Source organism: Ovis aries, chromosome 21 (genome assembly GCF_016772045.2).
Source record: "Ovis aries strain OAR_USU_Benz2616 breed Rambouillet chromosome 21, ARS-UI_Ramb_v3.0, whole genome shotgun sequence".
Classification (NCBI taxonomy): Eukaryota; Metazoa; Chordata; class Mammalia; order Artiodactyla; family Bovidae; genus Ovis; species Ovis aries.
Genome location: NC_056074.1, coordinates 45655110 through 45668973, shown reverse-complemented (window position 1 = coordinate 45668973; position 13864 = coordinate 45655110). Strand labels below are relative to the sequence as shown.

The window sequence follows — 13864 nt, the reverse complement described above, 5'->3', positions numbered from 1 at the left end:
GGACTGGTTGGATCTCCTTGCAGTCTAAGGGATTCCCAAGAGTCTTCTCCAACACCACAGTTCAAAAGCATCAAGTCTTTGGCGCTCAGCTTTCTTTATAGTCCAACTCTCACATCCGAACATGACTACTGGAAAAACCATAGCCTTGACTAGACGGACCTTTGTTGGCAAAGTAATGTCTCTGCTTTTTAGTGTGCTGTCTAGGTTGATTATAGCTTTTCTTCCAAGGAGCAAGCACCTTTTAATTTCATGGCTGGAGTCACCATCTGCAGTGATTTGGGAGCCCCAAAAAATAAAGTCAGCCACTGTTTCCCCATCTATTTGCCATGAAATGATGGGACCAGATGTCACGATCTTAGTTTTCTGAATGTTGAGTTTTAAGCCAACTTTTTCACTCTCCTCTTTCACTTTCCTCAAGAAGCTCTTTAGTTCTTCTTCACTTTCTGCCATAAGGGTGGTGTCATCTGCATATCTGAGGTTATTGATATTTCTCCCAGGAATCTTGATCCCAGCTTGTGCTTCTTCCAGCCCAGCGTTTCTCATGATGTACTCTGCATATAAGTTAAATAAGCAGGGTGACAATATACAGCCTTGACGTACTCCTTTCCTGATTTGGAAATAGTCTATTGTTCCATGTCTGGTTCTAACTGTTGCTTCCTGACCTGCATACAGGTTTCTCAGGAGGCAGGTCAGGTGGTCTGGTATTCCCACCTCTTGAAGAATTTTCCACAGTTTGTTGTGATCCACACAGCCAAAGGCTTTGGCATAGTCAATAAAGCAGAAGCAGACGTCTTTCTAGAACTCTCTTGTGTTTTGAATGATCCAATGAATGTTGGCAATTTGATCTCTGGTTCCTCTGCCCTTGCTAAAGCCAGCTTGAACATCTGAAAGTTCATGGTTCATGTACTGTTGAAGCCTGGCTTGGAGAATTTTGAGCATTACTTTGCTAGCCTGTGAAATGAGTGCAATTGTGTGGTAGTTTGAGCATTCTTTGGCATTGCCTTCCTTTGGGATTGGAATGAAAACTGACCTTTTCCAGTCCTGTGGCCACTGCTGAGTTTTCCAAATTTGTTGGCATATTGAGTGCAGCACTTTCATAGCATCATCTTTCAGGATTTGAAACAGCTCAACTGGAATTCCATCACCTCCACTAGCTTTGTTCGTAGTGATGCTTCCTAAGGCCCACTTGACTTCACATTCCAGGGTGTCTGGCTCTAGGTGAGTGATCACACCATCGTGATTATCTGGATCATGAAGATCTTTTTTGTACAGTTCTTCTGTGTATTCTTGCCACCTCTTCTTAATCTCTTCTGCTTCTGTTAACGTGAACGTGAAGTCGCTCAGTCGTGTCTGACTCTTCACAACCCCATGGACTGTAGCCCACCAGGCTCCTCTGTCCATGGGGTTTTCCAGGCAAGAGTACTGGAGTGGATTGCCATTTCCTTCTCCAAGGGATCTTCCCAACCCAGGGATAGAAACCGGGTCTCCCACATCGTAGACAGACGCTTTACCGTCTGAGCCACCAGGGCTTCTGTTAGGTCCAGACCATTTCTGTCCTTTATCGAGCCCGTCTTTGCATGAAATGTTCCCTTGGTATCTCTAATTTTCTTGAAGAGATCTCTAGTCTTTCCCGTTCTGTTCTTTTCCTCTATTTCTTTGCATTGATCACTGAGGAAGGCTTTCTTATCTCTCCTTGCTATTCTCTGGAACTCTGCATTCAGATGCTTGTATCTTTCCTTTTCTCCTTTGCTTTTCACCTCTCTTCTTGTCACAGCTATTTGTAAGGCCTCCCCAGACAGCCATTTTGCTTTTTTGCATTTCTTTTCCATGGGGATTGTCTTGATCCCTGTCTCCTGTACAATGTCATGAACCTCCATCCATAGTTCATCAGGAACTCTGTCTATCAGATCTAATCCCTTGAATCTACTTGTCACTTCCACTGTATAATCATAAGGATTATATTCATGGATTAGGAGATCCAATAGATATTATCTTCCCCCACATTGATCTGATCTTTTTTCGTTTCTTCTTCAATCTTCTTTTTCTGTTTGTTTTGCTTGGTTTTTGTTTTTTTCTTCTCTGTTTTTTTTACAAACCCTTATGTCAAGGGCTGACTGTCAGCAGATGGCAGCGAGGGAGCTGCTCTGGGTCTGCACGGAGCCGGGACCGGGAAGGACGTCGTCTATTAATGATTTAGAGCCAGGTTCCCCACAAAGGAGCAGCGCACGACGGGCGAGGGGGCAGCCGCCTTCATGTCCAGGGGGAAGGGCTTTCTGCACCGAACCCCCGTGCCGACGCACAGCAGGGCACACCACTCTGCTGGAGAGACGCGGGCAGTGGCCTGCTGTTGGGGGCCACTGGGGGCTGCTGGGGACTGGCTCTCCGAGGCCAACCGAGGCTCATGTGGCCCTGCCATATCGTTCCGCATGGGTGCAGGTTGATCTATAGATCTGATACAATCTCCATCAAAATCCCAGCAGATTTTTTTTTAAGTTGACAAACTTTTAAAATCCTTGTGTTCTTTATAACTCAAACTAATTCATCTTCATGCCTTGATTGGTATTTTATCTGTGAATGTTCGGAAGTTATCAGGTTAGGATGAAGCACATTATAATTTTTACCATTAAAGTTAATGGATTTCTTTTCGCATTTAATGGCTTTTCACTTCCCAAAAGGACTGTCATGAACAGATTAATGTTTCTAAGCATGGAGTAAATGAACACAAGAGTCTTTCTCCAAGCTTTCTGTTCTCCAGCTTCATCTGGGTGACAATCCCATGCCGTTTGGGGTTTTCCTATTAGGCTCCATCAGGTTGCCTTCATATCAGACATGGCAAGGCCCTCTTTCTTGTCCTTTTTATTCAAAGCTGATCTACCTACTCATGGACCTTTATACTTCAGTATCAACATTCAAAAAACAAAACTCATGGCATCTGATCCCATCATTTCTTGGCAAATAGATGGGGAAAAGTGAAAACAGTGACAGATTTTATTTTCTTGGACTCCAAAATCATTGTAGACGGTAACTGCAGCCACAAAATTCAAAGACCCTTGCTCCCTGGAAGAAAAGTTATGACCAACCTAGACAGCATATTAAAGAGCTGAGACATGACTTTGCAGGCAGATGTTCACATAGTCAAAGCTATGGTTTTTCCAGCAGTCATGTATGGATGTGAGAGCTGGACCATAAAGAAGGCTGAGTGCTAAAGAACTGATATTTTCAAATTATGGAGCTGGAGAAGACTCTTGAGAGTCCCTCAGACTGCAAGGAGATCAAACCAGTCGGTCCCAAAGGAAATCAGTCCTGAATATTCATTGGAAGGACTGACACTGAAGCTGAAGCTCCAATGCTTTGACCACCGGATGCAGAGTCGACTAATTGGAAAAGACCCTGATTCTGGGAAAGATTGAGGGCAGGAGGAGAAGGGGGTGAAAGAGAATGAGATGGTTGGATGGCATCCTGACTTAGTGGACGTGAGTCTGAGCAAACTCCGGGAAACGGTGAAGGACAGTTGGTATGCTGCAACTGATGGAGTCGCAAAGAGTCAGACACGATTTAGCAACTGAACAGTGATCCGCATTAGAGTACGTGCACCAAGTATTTCACACTCCCAGCTGAGACGCGAATCAGGGTGGCACTGGATACGTTTGGGTTAATTTCAGGAGGTTTGACATTTTTGTCATATTAAGGCATTTCTACAAGAAATGTCTGTCTATTCACTTCAACAACCTCCACCAGGGTCTCAGAGCCTAGAATTTAGCACAGGGAAGCCTGGCGCATTCCTGACCCATGAACTTCTAGCTGCTCCTGGTCTTGGTACAGGTAGAGGTGATGTCTCGTAAGCTGCTCTGTCTTCCCGTGGGTGATTTTTCCAGGCGTGGAGAGCAGATCCTTGGTCTCTCCCACTTTCATGCCCCTTGCAGCAGCTTCTGGAATTTATGTATCTTATTGTTTGAGAACCTTGTTGCCAGTGTGGGTGTTACTGTGGCAAACATTCTAAATGCTCTGATGTTTGGTGTCTCTGAAAGTGTTTTGATTCCACTTTCACATTTAAGTGATAATGATATCCTGGAAAGTCCTCTGTGAAAAGTTGTTGGTCCTCTGAACTTTCCATACTTGACTTCTCCTTGTGCCCAGCACTGCTCTTGAGAAGAACCATACGAAGCTCATCCGTTCAGGCCATCTTCAGGTTACTCGGGAACGTTCCAGAACTTTCACCTCTGTGTCACTATGATAGGAAGAATCTAGCTTCTTCCTTTTCATCCTGTTTGGCCCCTGAGAGCTTTTTGTCGTGTTTCTTTCCTTCTGAGGTACTTGATTCGGTTACGTTTTCAAATATTTCCTCCTGCCATTTCTCTTTCCCTCTGTGACTCCTCTTGACCAACTAGCTCGGGTTCATTTTCCCCCCCTCACGCTCAGGGTCCCCTCTGATAGTCCATTTCACAGCATCGCGGTGCTGATTGACGTAGGTGTAAATCACCAATCAATGCTAAAGCAGGGGGGGAAAGTGGGAATAGTGGCAGGATATTTTCAGTTTCAAGGTTCCTCCCCACAAAATTAAAATTACAAAGAGCAAAATATCAACTTCACCCTGTAAAGTAACTGTAAACTGGTGACTTACATTTAATCCCCTGTTAAAAGGTAAAACCTCCAGGTGGTCCTCTCGTGGCCATGTGGATAACTGGGACCACGTTTACCTGCTGCCAGCGCCCGGAGAGCAGGGGACAGCTCGTGTGACTCTGGGTTCAAACACGGACAGCGGGGAGTGAGGGACCCGTGAGAGAAGTGGAACTGACCCGGGCATCAGGGGGGTGATTCTCCAGCCGAGCCCAAGGTCTCACGGAGGTGGGGCGTGGAAATCTAAGGTCAAGGAGGCCGAGGGACAGAGGATTTGCAGACAGACCCATGGAGAGAGGAAAACAGAGAAACACACTGCCTGTGTCTCTCACACACACGTGTGCACACACACATATGCACACACACGTGCACACACATGCACACACGCACATGCACGCACGCACACACGTGCGCAAGCACACACGCACACACACGCACACACACGCACACACAAGCATGCGCGCATGCACACGTGTGCACACACATGCGCACACACGCACACACGTGCACACACATGCACACACACGCACACACTGCAGTTCACCACCACCGTCAGTGCTCCTGGAAGTTTACCGTACTTGCTGATCTTTGCTCAGATCCCTTCCTCCCTCTAGCTTCTAGGGTTTCTCCATGGTTGATCCTGACTGTCCCCATCTAGCGGCCAATTCTGGTGCTGGAATGGATTAGCCCCTCTCCCTGTCTCTGCAGGGGAGAGTGGATGCCACAGACAGGACTGGCGAGTCCGGCTGATGGTGACTGAGGTCAGATGAGTGAGGCCATAGGCTGATGGCCATCAGGGAGAGCAGTGCAGCTGTGTAGAATATTCTGGCCCTACTGCCAAAAAGCCAGACACAAAAGGACACCTCCTGTGTGATTCGTCCTTCAAAGTACTGGAGCTTCAGCTTTAGCATCATTCCTTCCAAAGAAATCCCAGGGCTGGTATCCTTCAGAATGGACTGATTGGATCTCCTTGCAGTCCAAGGGACTCTCAAGAGTCTTCTCCAACACCACAGTTCAAAAAGCATCAATTCTTTGGCGCTCAGCCTTCTTCACAGTCCAACTCTCACATCCATACATGACCACAGGAAAAACCATAGCCTTGACTAGATGGACCTTAGTCGGCAAAGTAATGTCTCTGCTTCTGAATATACTATCTAGGTTGGTCATAACTTTTCTTCCAAGGAGTAAGCGTCTTTTAATTTCATGGCTGCAGTCACCATCTGCAGTGATTTTGGAGCCCCAAAAAATAAAGTCTGACACTGTTTCTACTGTTTCCCCATCTATTTCCCATGAAGTGATGGGACCAGATGCCATGATCTTCATTTTCTGAATGTTGAGCTTGAAGCCAACTTTTTCACTCTCCTCTTTCACTTTCATCAAGAGGCTCTTTAGCTCCTCTTCACTTTCTGCCATAAGGGTGGCGTCATCTGCATATCTGAGGTTATTGATATTTCTCCCGGCAATCTTGTTTTCAGCTTGTGTTTCTTCCAGTCCAGCGTTTCTCATGATGTAGTCTGCATAGAAGTTAAATAAACAGGGTGACAATATACAGCCTTGACGTACTCCTTTTCCTATTTGGAACCAGTCTGTTGTTCCATGGCCAGTTCTAACTGTTGCTTCCTGACCTGCATACAGGTTTCTCAAGAGGCTGGTCAGGTGGTCTGGTATTCCCATCTCTCTCAGAATTTTCCACAGTTGATTGTGATCCACACAGTCAAAGGCTTTGGCATAGTCAATAAAGCAGAAATAGATGTCTTTCTAGAACTCTCTTTTTCCATGATCCATTGGATGTTGGCAATTTGATCTCTGGTTCCTTTGCCTTTTCTAAAACCAGCTTGAACATCAGGGAGTTCATGGTTCACGTATTGCTGAAGCCTGACAGAATGTGGTCCACTGGAGAAGGGAATGGCAAGCCACTTCAGTATTCTTGCCTTGAGAACCCCATGAACAATATGAAAAGGCAAAATGATAGGATACTGAAAGAGGAACTCCCCAGGTCAGTAGGTGCCCAATATGCTGCTGGAGATCAGTGGAGAAATAACTCCAGAAAGAATGAAGGGATGGAGCCAAAGCAAAAACAATACCTAGCTGTGGATGTGACTGGTGATAGAAGCAAGATCCGATGCTGTAAAGAGCAGTATTGCATAGGAACCTGGAATGTCAGGTCCATGAATCAAGGCAAATTGGAAATGGTCAAACAAGAGATGGCAAGAGTGAACGTCGACATTCTAGGAATCAGTGAACTAAAATGGACTGGAGTGGGTGAATTAACTCAGATGACCATTATATCTACTACTGCGGGCAGGAATCCCTCAGAAGAAATGGAGTAGCCATCATGGTCAACAAAAGAGTCCGAAATGCAGTACTTGGATGCAATCTCAAAAATGACAGAATGATCTGTGTTCATTTCCAAGGCAAACCATTCAATATCACGGTAATCCAAGTCTATGCCCCAACCAGTAATGCTGAAGAAACTGAAGTTGAACGGTTTTATGAAGACCTACAAGACCTTGTAGAACTAACACCCAAAAAAGATGTCCTTTTCATTATGGGGGACTGGAATGCAAAAGTAGGAAGTCAAGAAACACCTGGAATAACAGGCAAATTTGGCCTTGGAATGCGGAATGAAGCAGGGCAAAGACTAATGGAGTTTTGCCAAGAAAATGCACTGGTCGTAGCAAACACCCTCTTCCAACAACACAAGAGAAGACTCTACACATGGACATCACCAGATGGTCAACACCGAAATCAGATTGATTATATTCTTTGCAGCCAAAGATGGAGAAGCTCTATACAGTCAACAAAAACAAGACCAGGAGCTGACTGTGGCTCAGATCATGAACTCCTTATTACCAAATTCAGACCTAAATTGAAGAAAGCAGGGAAAACTGCTAGACCATTCAGGTATGACCTAAATCAAATCCCTTATGATTTTACAGTGGAAGTGAGAAATAGATTTAAGGGCCTAGATCTGATAGATAGAGTGCCTGATGAACTATGGAATGAGGTTCGTGACATCGTACAGGAGACAGGGATCAAGACCATCCCCATGGAAAAGAAATGCAAAAAAGCAAAATGGCTGTCTGGGGAGGCCTTACAAATAGCTGTGACAAGAAGAGAGGTGAAAAGCAAAGGAGAAAAGGAAAGATATAAGCATCTGAATGCAGAGTTCCAAAGAATAGCAAGGAGAGATAAGAAAGCCTTCCTCAGTGATCAGTGCAAAGAAATAGAGGAAAAGAACAGAATGGGAAAGACTAGAGATCTCTTCAAGAAAATTAGAGATACCAAGGGAACATTTCATGCAAAGATGGGCTTGATAAAGGACAGAAATGGTATGGACCTAACAGAAGCAGAAGATATTAAGAAGAGGTGGCAAGATACACAGAAGAACTGTACAAAAAAGATCTTCACGACCCAGATAATCATGATGATGTGATCACTAATCCAGAGCCAGACATCTTGGAATGTGAAGTCAAGTGGGCCTTAGAAAGCATCACTACGAACAAAGCTAGTAGAGGTGATGGAATTCCAGTTGAACTGCTTCAAATCCTGAAAGATGATGCTGTGAAAGTGCTGCACTCAATATGCCAGCAAATTTGGAAAACTCAGCAGTGGCCATAGGACTGGAAAAGGTCAGTTTTCATTCCAATTCCAAAGAAAGGCAATGCCAAAGAATGCTCAAACTACCGCACAATTGCACTCATCTCATATGCTAGTAAAGTAATGCTCAAAATTCTCCAAGCCAGGCTTCACACACAGAGAGTCATACAAAATGCTATGTGTGGTTTGTTTGTTTGTTTGTTTGTTTTTTGACTGTACTTAACTTTTTCCAGTGGCTCAGATGGTAAAGAATCTGCCTGCAATGCAAGAGACCCAGGTTTGATCCTGGGTCACGAAAATCCCCTGGAGAAGGAATCGGCTATCCACTCCAATATTCTTGCCTGGAAAATTCCCTGGACAGAGGAGCCTGCAGGGCTACTCACAAAGAGTCAGACACAACTGAGCTGGCAACACACGCAACTTCTGAATAAAGGCAAAGCAAGGTCACACTTCTCCCCTGCACCACCAGAAGCATTCTCCCCTCCCCCTGAAAGGGAAGAGGCCCCTTTATCTGCCCCAGGGTGGCGTCCGCCCCTGTCCTGGCCCGGTCACATTCCCACTCTGACGTTTTATGATTTACCTGCAGAGACAGAATGGTGGGCCGTGAACCACAGTCACACCCTCCAAGCTCTGTGCTTAGCCTGGCGGCCACCGCTCGGCAGCACCTCCCCCACATCCACCTCCACATCCTCTTGGCTTCCGTAGGCACCTCGGCCGACGCTGGCTCCCTGCCTTGGGTCAATCCAAGGTCTCATTCCTGAGAGGCCTGGGCCGATGGCTATAATTCCCATTTGATTTCCATCACAGGACCAGGAATCTCCGTGCTCCAGGGGACTGCTGCCTTCCAGACATGTTCTTTTTCACCCTCATCTCCTTGGAGTAAGCTCCAGTTCCCACCCGATGGGACAGATCACCCCAACCTCGTCATCACTCTTTTCTGCCTGTTGATTCTCTGGCAAGACGACCCCATGGTGGCCCAGGTTTAATGGACTCTTTTTGCGTCCTTGGTGGGAACCCTCCTCCCTTGGGAACTTGAATTTCTAGACCAAGAAACCTAGAGTCGTGGGGACAGGAGGCAAAGACACACCAGAGGCATTTCATTCGGGTAACAGAGCTCATTGCCATTTCTCCCTCATGATTCCCAGAACCACACATCTGAGCAAAGAGAGAAAACACTGATTCAGAGCACCCCAGCCCTGCACCCCCAGCAGGTGCTACAGGCGCATCTTCAAAAGCTCGTTACACTGTCCTGTTGGGCCAGCTGCTTCAGGGTGATGGGGGTTCTCGGGAAACCTACAAGTCAGTTAGCCTGAGCCCCTCGCTGGCTGGGGAATGGGCTTCTTTGCTGTCAGCCTGTGACCGTGGGCTAGGCGTCCCACTGGGCGCAGGTGGTATGTCTGCAGCTACGTAGGGGCAGGAAAGTGACTCCATACTCGGAGCGTCTATTCTAGGGAAGCTGCCTGGTGCCCTTCCCATGTGGAAGCAGCCGCCTCACCCACGGCCCCAGGATGGTGTCCAGACTTCCCGGACCGCATAGGGGCATTGGTGTTGTCTCTGGTGCTTCTCGAGAGGCCCTTGGTGGACAGCCTTGTGGAGCGGGCAGTCCATGTGCCAAACCCGCCCATCACCTCCACCGTGGCAGCCACGAGCCCTCTGGACAGAGGTTGGCAGAGGTCTGCAGAAGGGCTAGCAGACTGCCTGGTAACTGAGATTCTCCCTGGCTGCGGCGGCAGCTCGGCGTTCACACGGGCCTCAAACGCCTCCCCATTCTGTGTCCTTTGGGGAAGTCTAACCTCGCCCCTCTTTCCCAGACCTCCTGCCAGCAACTTTCCAACTGTGCCCCTTCCAAGTCCCTGACCGACTAGCCAAACTGTTCACAGCTATGATGTCTCTAGACCTGAGACCCCGATCTCTCCTTCCAGGCAAAGTCAAACAAAGAGATGCTGCTTGAGTTCCTGGAGCTCTGGGCTGTTCACTCCACATAGAGCAGAACCCCTGGAGAGACAGGCCCTGGTTCTCCCTTGCTCGGTCACCAGGTCATGGGAAGGTCCCACGAGGCCAGAGGTGACAGAGCGGGGGGTGGGCACAGCAGGCCTGGCAGCCGCTCCTCGCGTGACCAGCTTGCATCCTCGGAACCTGCCCTCGCTTGTGTTGCATGACCCCTTCTCTGACGGTGGAACAGGACTGAGTGCGCCCGACTTCACAGCGTGAAACTGTAAGCCCAGCTGCACCGTCTGGGCTGGTCTCTGGTGGGACACCCATTCTTTGCTGTTCATCTGCCACGCATTCATTTATTTTTCTTATTGTTGGACTTAAAAATTTTTATAGTGTAGCTGCTTCACAGTGCCGTTTTTAGTTTCTGCCACAGCAGAGGGAATCAGCTGTACGTGTGCATATGTCCCCTCTGTCGGATCTCCCTCCCGTGTAGGTCGTCACAAAGCACTGAGCACCTCTCTGCGCTATGCAGCAGGTTCTCATTAGTCATCTGTGTTACACATCTGTCGTTGTCCAGTCATTCAGTCATGTCCGGCTCATTCTGGCCCGTGGGCTGCAGCACCCCAGGCTTCCCTGTCCCTCACTAGCTCCCAGAGTTTGCTCAGACTCATGTTCCGTGGGTCGGTGATGCCATCCAACCGTCTTATCCTCTTTCGTCAGGTAATCTTCCTCTGATAATCCTTCTTCTCCTACCATCGATCTTCCCAGCATCAGTCTTTTCCAGTGAAACAGCTCTTCCCATCAGGGGGCCAAAGGATTGGAGCTTCAGCTTCAGCATCAGTGTTTCCAGTGAGTATGCAGAGCTGATCTCCTTTAGGATGGACTCGGATCTCCTTGCAGTCCAAGGGACTCTCAGGAGTCTTCTCCAACACCACATTTCAAAGGCATCAATTCTTCAACGCTCAGCCTTTTTTATGGTCCAACTCTCACACCTGACTTCCCTGGTGGCTCAGACGGTTAAGTGTCTGTCTACAATGAGGGAGACCTGGGTTCAATCCCTGGGTCGGGAAGATCCCCTAGAGAAGGAAATGGCACCCCACTCCAGTACTCTTGCCTGGAAAATCCCATGGACAGAGGAGCCTGGTGGGCTATAGTCCATGGGGTCGCTAGGAGTCGGACATGACTGAGCAACTTCACTTTCACTTTCTCACATCCATACACGACTACTGGAAAAACCATAGCGCTCACTATACAGAACTTTGTTGGCAAAGTGGTATCTCTGCTTTGAAATATGCTGTCTAGGTTTGTCACAGCTTTTCTTCCAAGGAGCAAGCATCTTTGAATTTCATGGCTGGAATCACCATCTGCAGTTATTTTGGAGCCTAAGAAAATAAGATCTGCCACTGTTTCCATTTTTCCCTATCTATCGGACTGATGCTAAAGCTGAAACTCCAATACTTTGGCCACCTCATGCGAACAGTTAACTCATTGGAAATGACCCTGATGTTGGGAGGCATTGGGGGCAGGAGGAGAGGGGGACAACAGAGGGTGAGATGGCTGGATGGCATCATCGACGCGATGGACATGACTTTGGCTAAACTCTAGGAGCTGGTGATGGACACGGAGGCCTGGTGTGCAGCGATTCATGGGGTTGCAAAGTCGGACATGACTGAGCGGCTGAACTGAACTGAACTGATCTGCCATGAAGTGATGTAAATGTTAAAAGACATACACACAAAACCAGAGGCCCCCTGGGCATCAGGCATCTTCTTAAGCAGCAGGAAGGGCCAGATGTGGGCCTCAAAGTGCCCCAGACACGCCCCGGACCCCTTGAGGTCACCAGGTAGCAGGCAGCCAGTTCTGCCGGATTTCTTTCCCACCCTCCAGCGTGGCCCGCGGTAACACAGCATCTGGATGACCACCGCTTCCTGCTCGCGGGACCCGACCAGCAGGATGTCATCGAGGTAATGGGCCAACATGACACCCTGTGGAGGGAAAGCTGGTCAGGAGCCCCGGAGCTCACACAGTTGACCAGATGTGAGATGTCCGGGAAGAAAGCCCTCCCCAGGAGATGCTGCCCAGGGCGGACACGTCTGGGCGGCTGTGACAACGTCAGAATCAGGCCAAAGAGCAGACAGGAAGCCAGAGACTGCACTTGGGGCCCTTCTCAGCCCCAGACCCGCCCTAGGAGGACGCAGAGCCCACACGCCATGCTAAGGGGAGGCAATGCGCTCACGGCTGGCCCGGGGGCTCCTTCCTGGGTAGGGGGCCGTGTCACCAGCCCATGAGGCCGAACACCGCCTCCGATGGAGAAGGAGGAGGGATGTCTCCCTTGGGGCAGCTGTTAGGAAGCCGGGCAGAGGCTGCCACCTCCTGGCCCAGGGAAGTTGCCTCGTGGTAGGAGCGGCCTGCTTCATGGCTAACACCCCGCGGATTCCCAGAGGCCATTGCCCAGGTAAACGGAGGCAGGCGGCAGACAGCAGACAGGAGCAAGGGGCCAAGTGGCTGAAGCCACAACTGCGTGAAAGGGTGTGAGAGTGAAGAAGGGAGCGAAGGGGCGAGGAGGGAGGAGAGGTGGGCAGGTGAGCAGGCAGACAGGTCAGCAGGGGGACAGGTGGGCAGGTAGATAAGGGGACAGGGGATAGGTGGGCCGGTCAGCAGGGGAACTCGTGGATGGGGGACAGGTGGGCAGGGGACAGGGCAGTGGGTAGATGGGGGCAGAGGGGGACAGTGACATCACCGAGTCCGTGAAAATCTTGGTGACGAGCAGTTAGTGGAGTCGGGCTCAGTCAGGCCTGGGGCCAAGAGTTCAACGCCCCAGGAAGCGGACCGGCAGAGCCAACCCCAAGGAGCCTGGGGACCTCTGCGCCCTGAGATGGAGGCGGCAGCTAACACCACGTTTTTTAAATAAACTTTGAGGATAGTTTTACAAAGGAGAGTTGCAAAGATAAGTTCACCGATACCACCATACGCCTACCGCCTCCCAATACCAGTGTCTGAGCGGAGTGCGGGGTGTCGGTCACGACGGGTCACTCCCCAGGGCTCCACTGTTACTGACGAGAGCCCACGTGGTTCTCAGCGTTCTCGAGTCCTTGCCTGCTGGCCCTGCTCCACACTGTGCCCCACCCCAGGACCCACACCCACTGGCTGTCCCGTCTCCTTGGGCTCCTCTGGGCCATGACAGCTTCGATGACCTTGGCCGCGTGGGGGTCAGGGGCACAGGAGGACACCCCTCTGCTGGGGTTTGCCAGCTGTCTGGGCTGCAGTCAGACCAGGGCTGTGCGTTTGGGCAGGAAGACGCAGGCGTGAAGTGCCCACCTGTCGCGTCCCATCGACACAGCCCCCGACACGGCTCACCCTGGCGGTGCTGCCTGTGATCTCCTGGCTGAGGGGCGCTGGCCAGAGCCCGAGGCAGGGCCGGAAGGAGGTGCTTCCCCCCGACGGGGGAGGCTCCACGCACGCTCCTTTGGATTCTTCTGCACAGGCCGTCTCCCTCCTCCCCCACTGGCGTGGCATCCTTCCTCTGGACCAGCACGGATCACGGATGTCTGTTCAGCACCGCGGGTTCTCATCACCTCTGGACCAGCACGGATCACGGATGTCGTTCAGCATCGCGGGTTCTCATCAGTCTGTTACTTAGCCGGTCGCTCAATGCGCCGCAGCCGTGGCCACAGGGAGCCCGGTCAGCCAGCTCCCTTGACAAGACAGCTTC

The 13864-nt window shown here is 49.7% G+C and overlaps 1 protein-coding gene across 4 annotated transcripts in view; it reads right to left on the bottom strand.

Moving 5' to 3' along the window:
* Positions 1-13864, bottom strand: part of ASCL2 (achaete-scute family bHLH transcription factor 2) — an 86542-nt gene that overhangs the window by 18655 nt on the left and 54023 nt on the right. For all 4 annotated transcript variants that reach the window (XR_009597868.1, XR_009597867.1, XR_009597869.1 and 1 more), the window contains one exon: positions 1-13864. This exon is cut by the window's left edge. The gene's annotated coding sequence lies outside the window, so the exon portion shown is untranslated.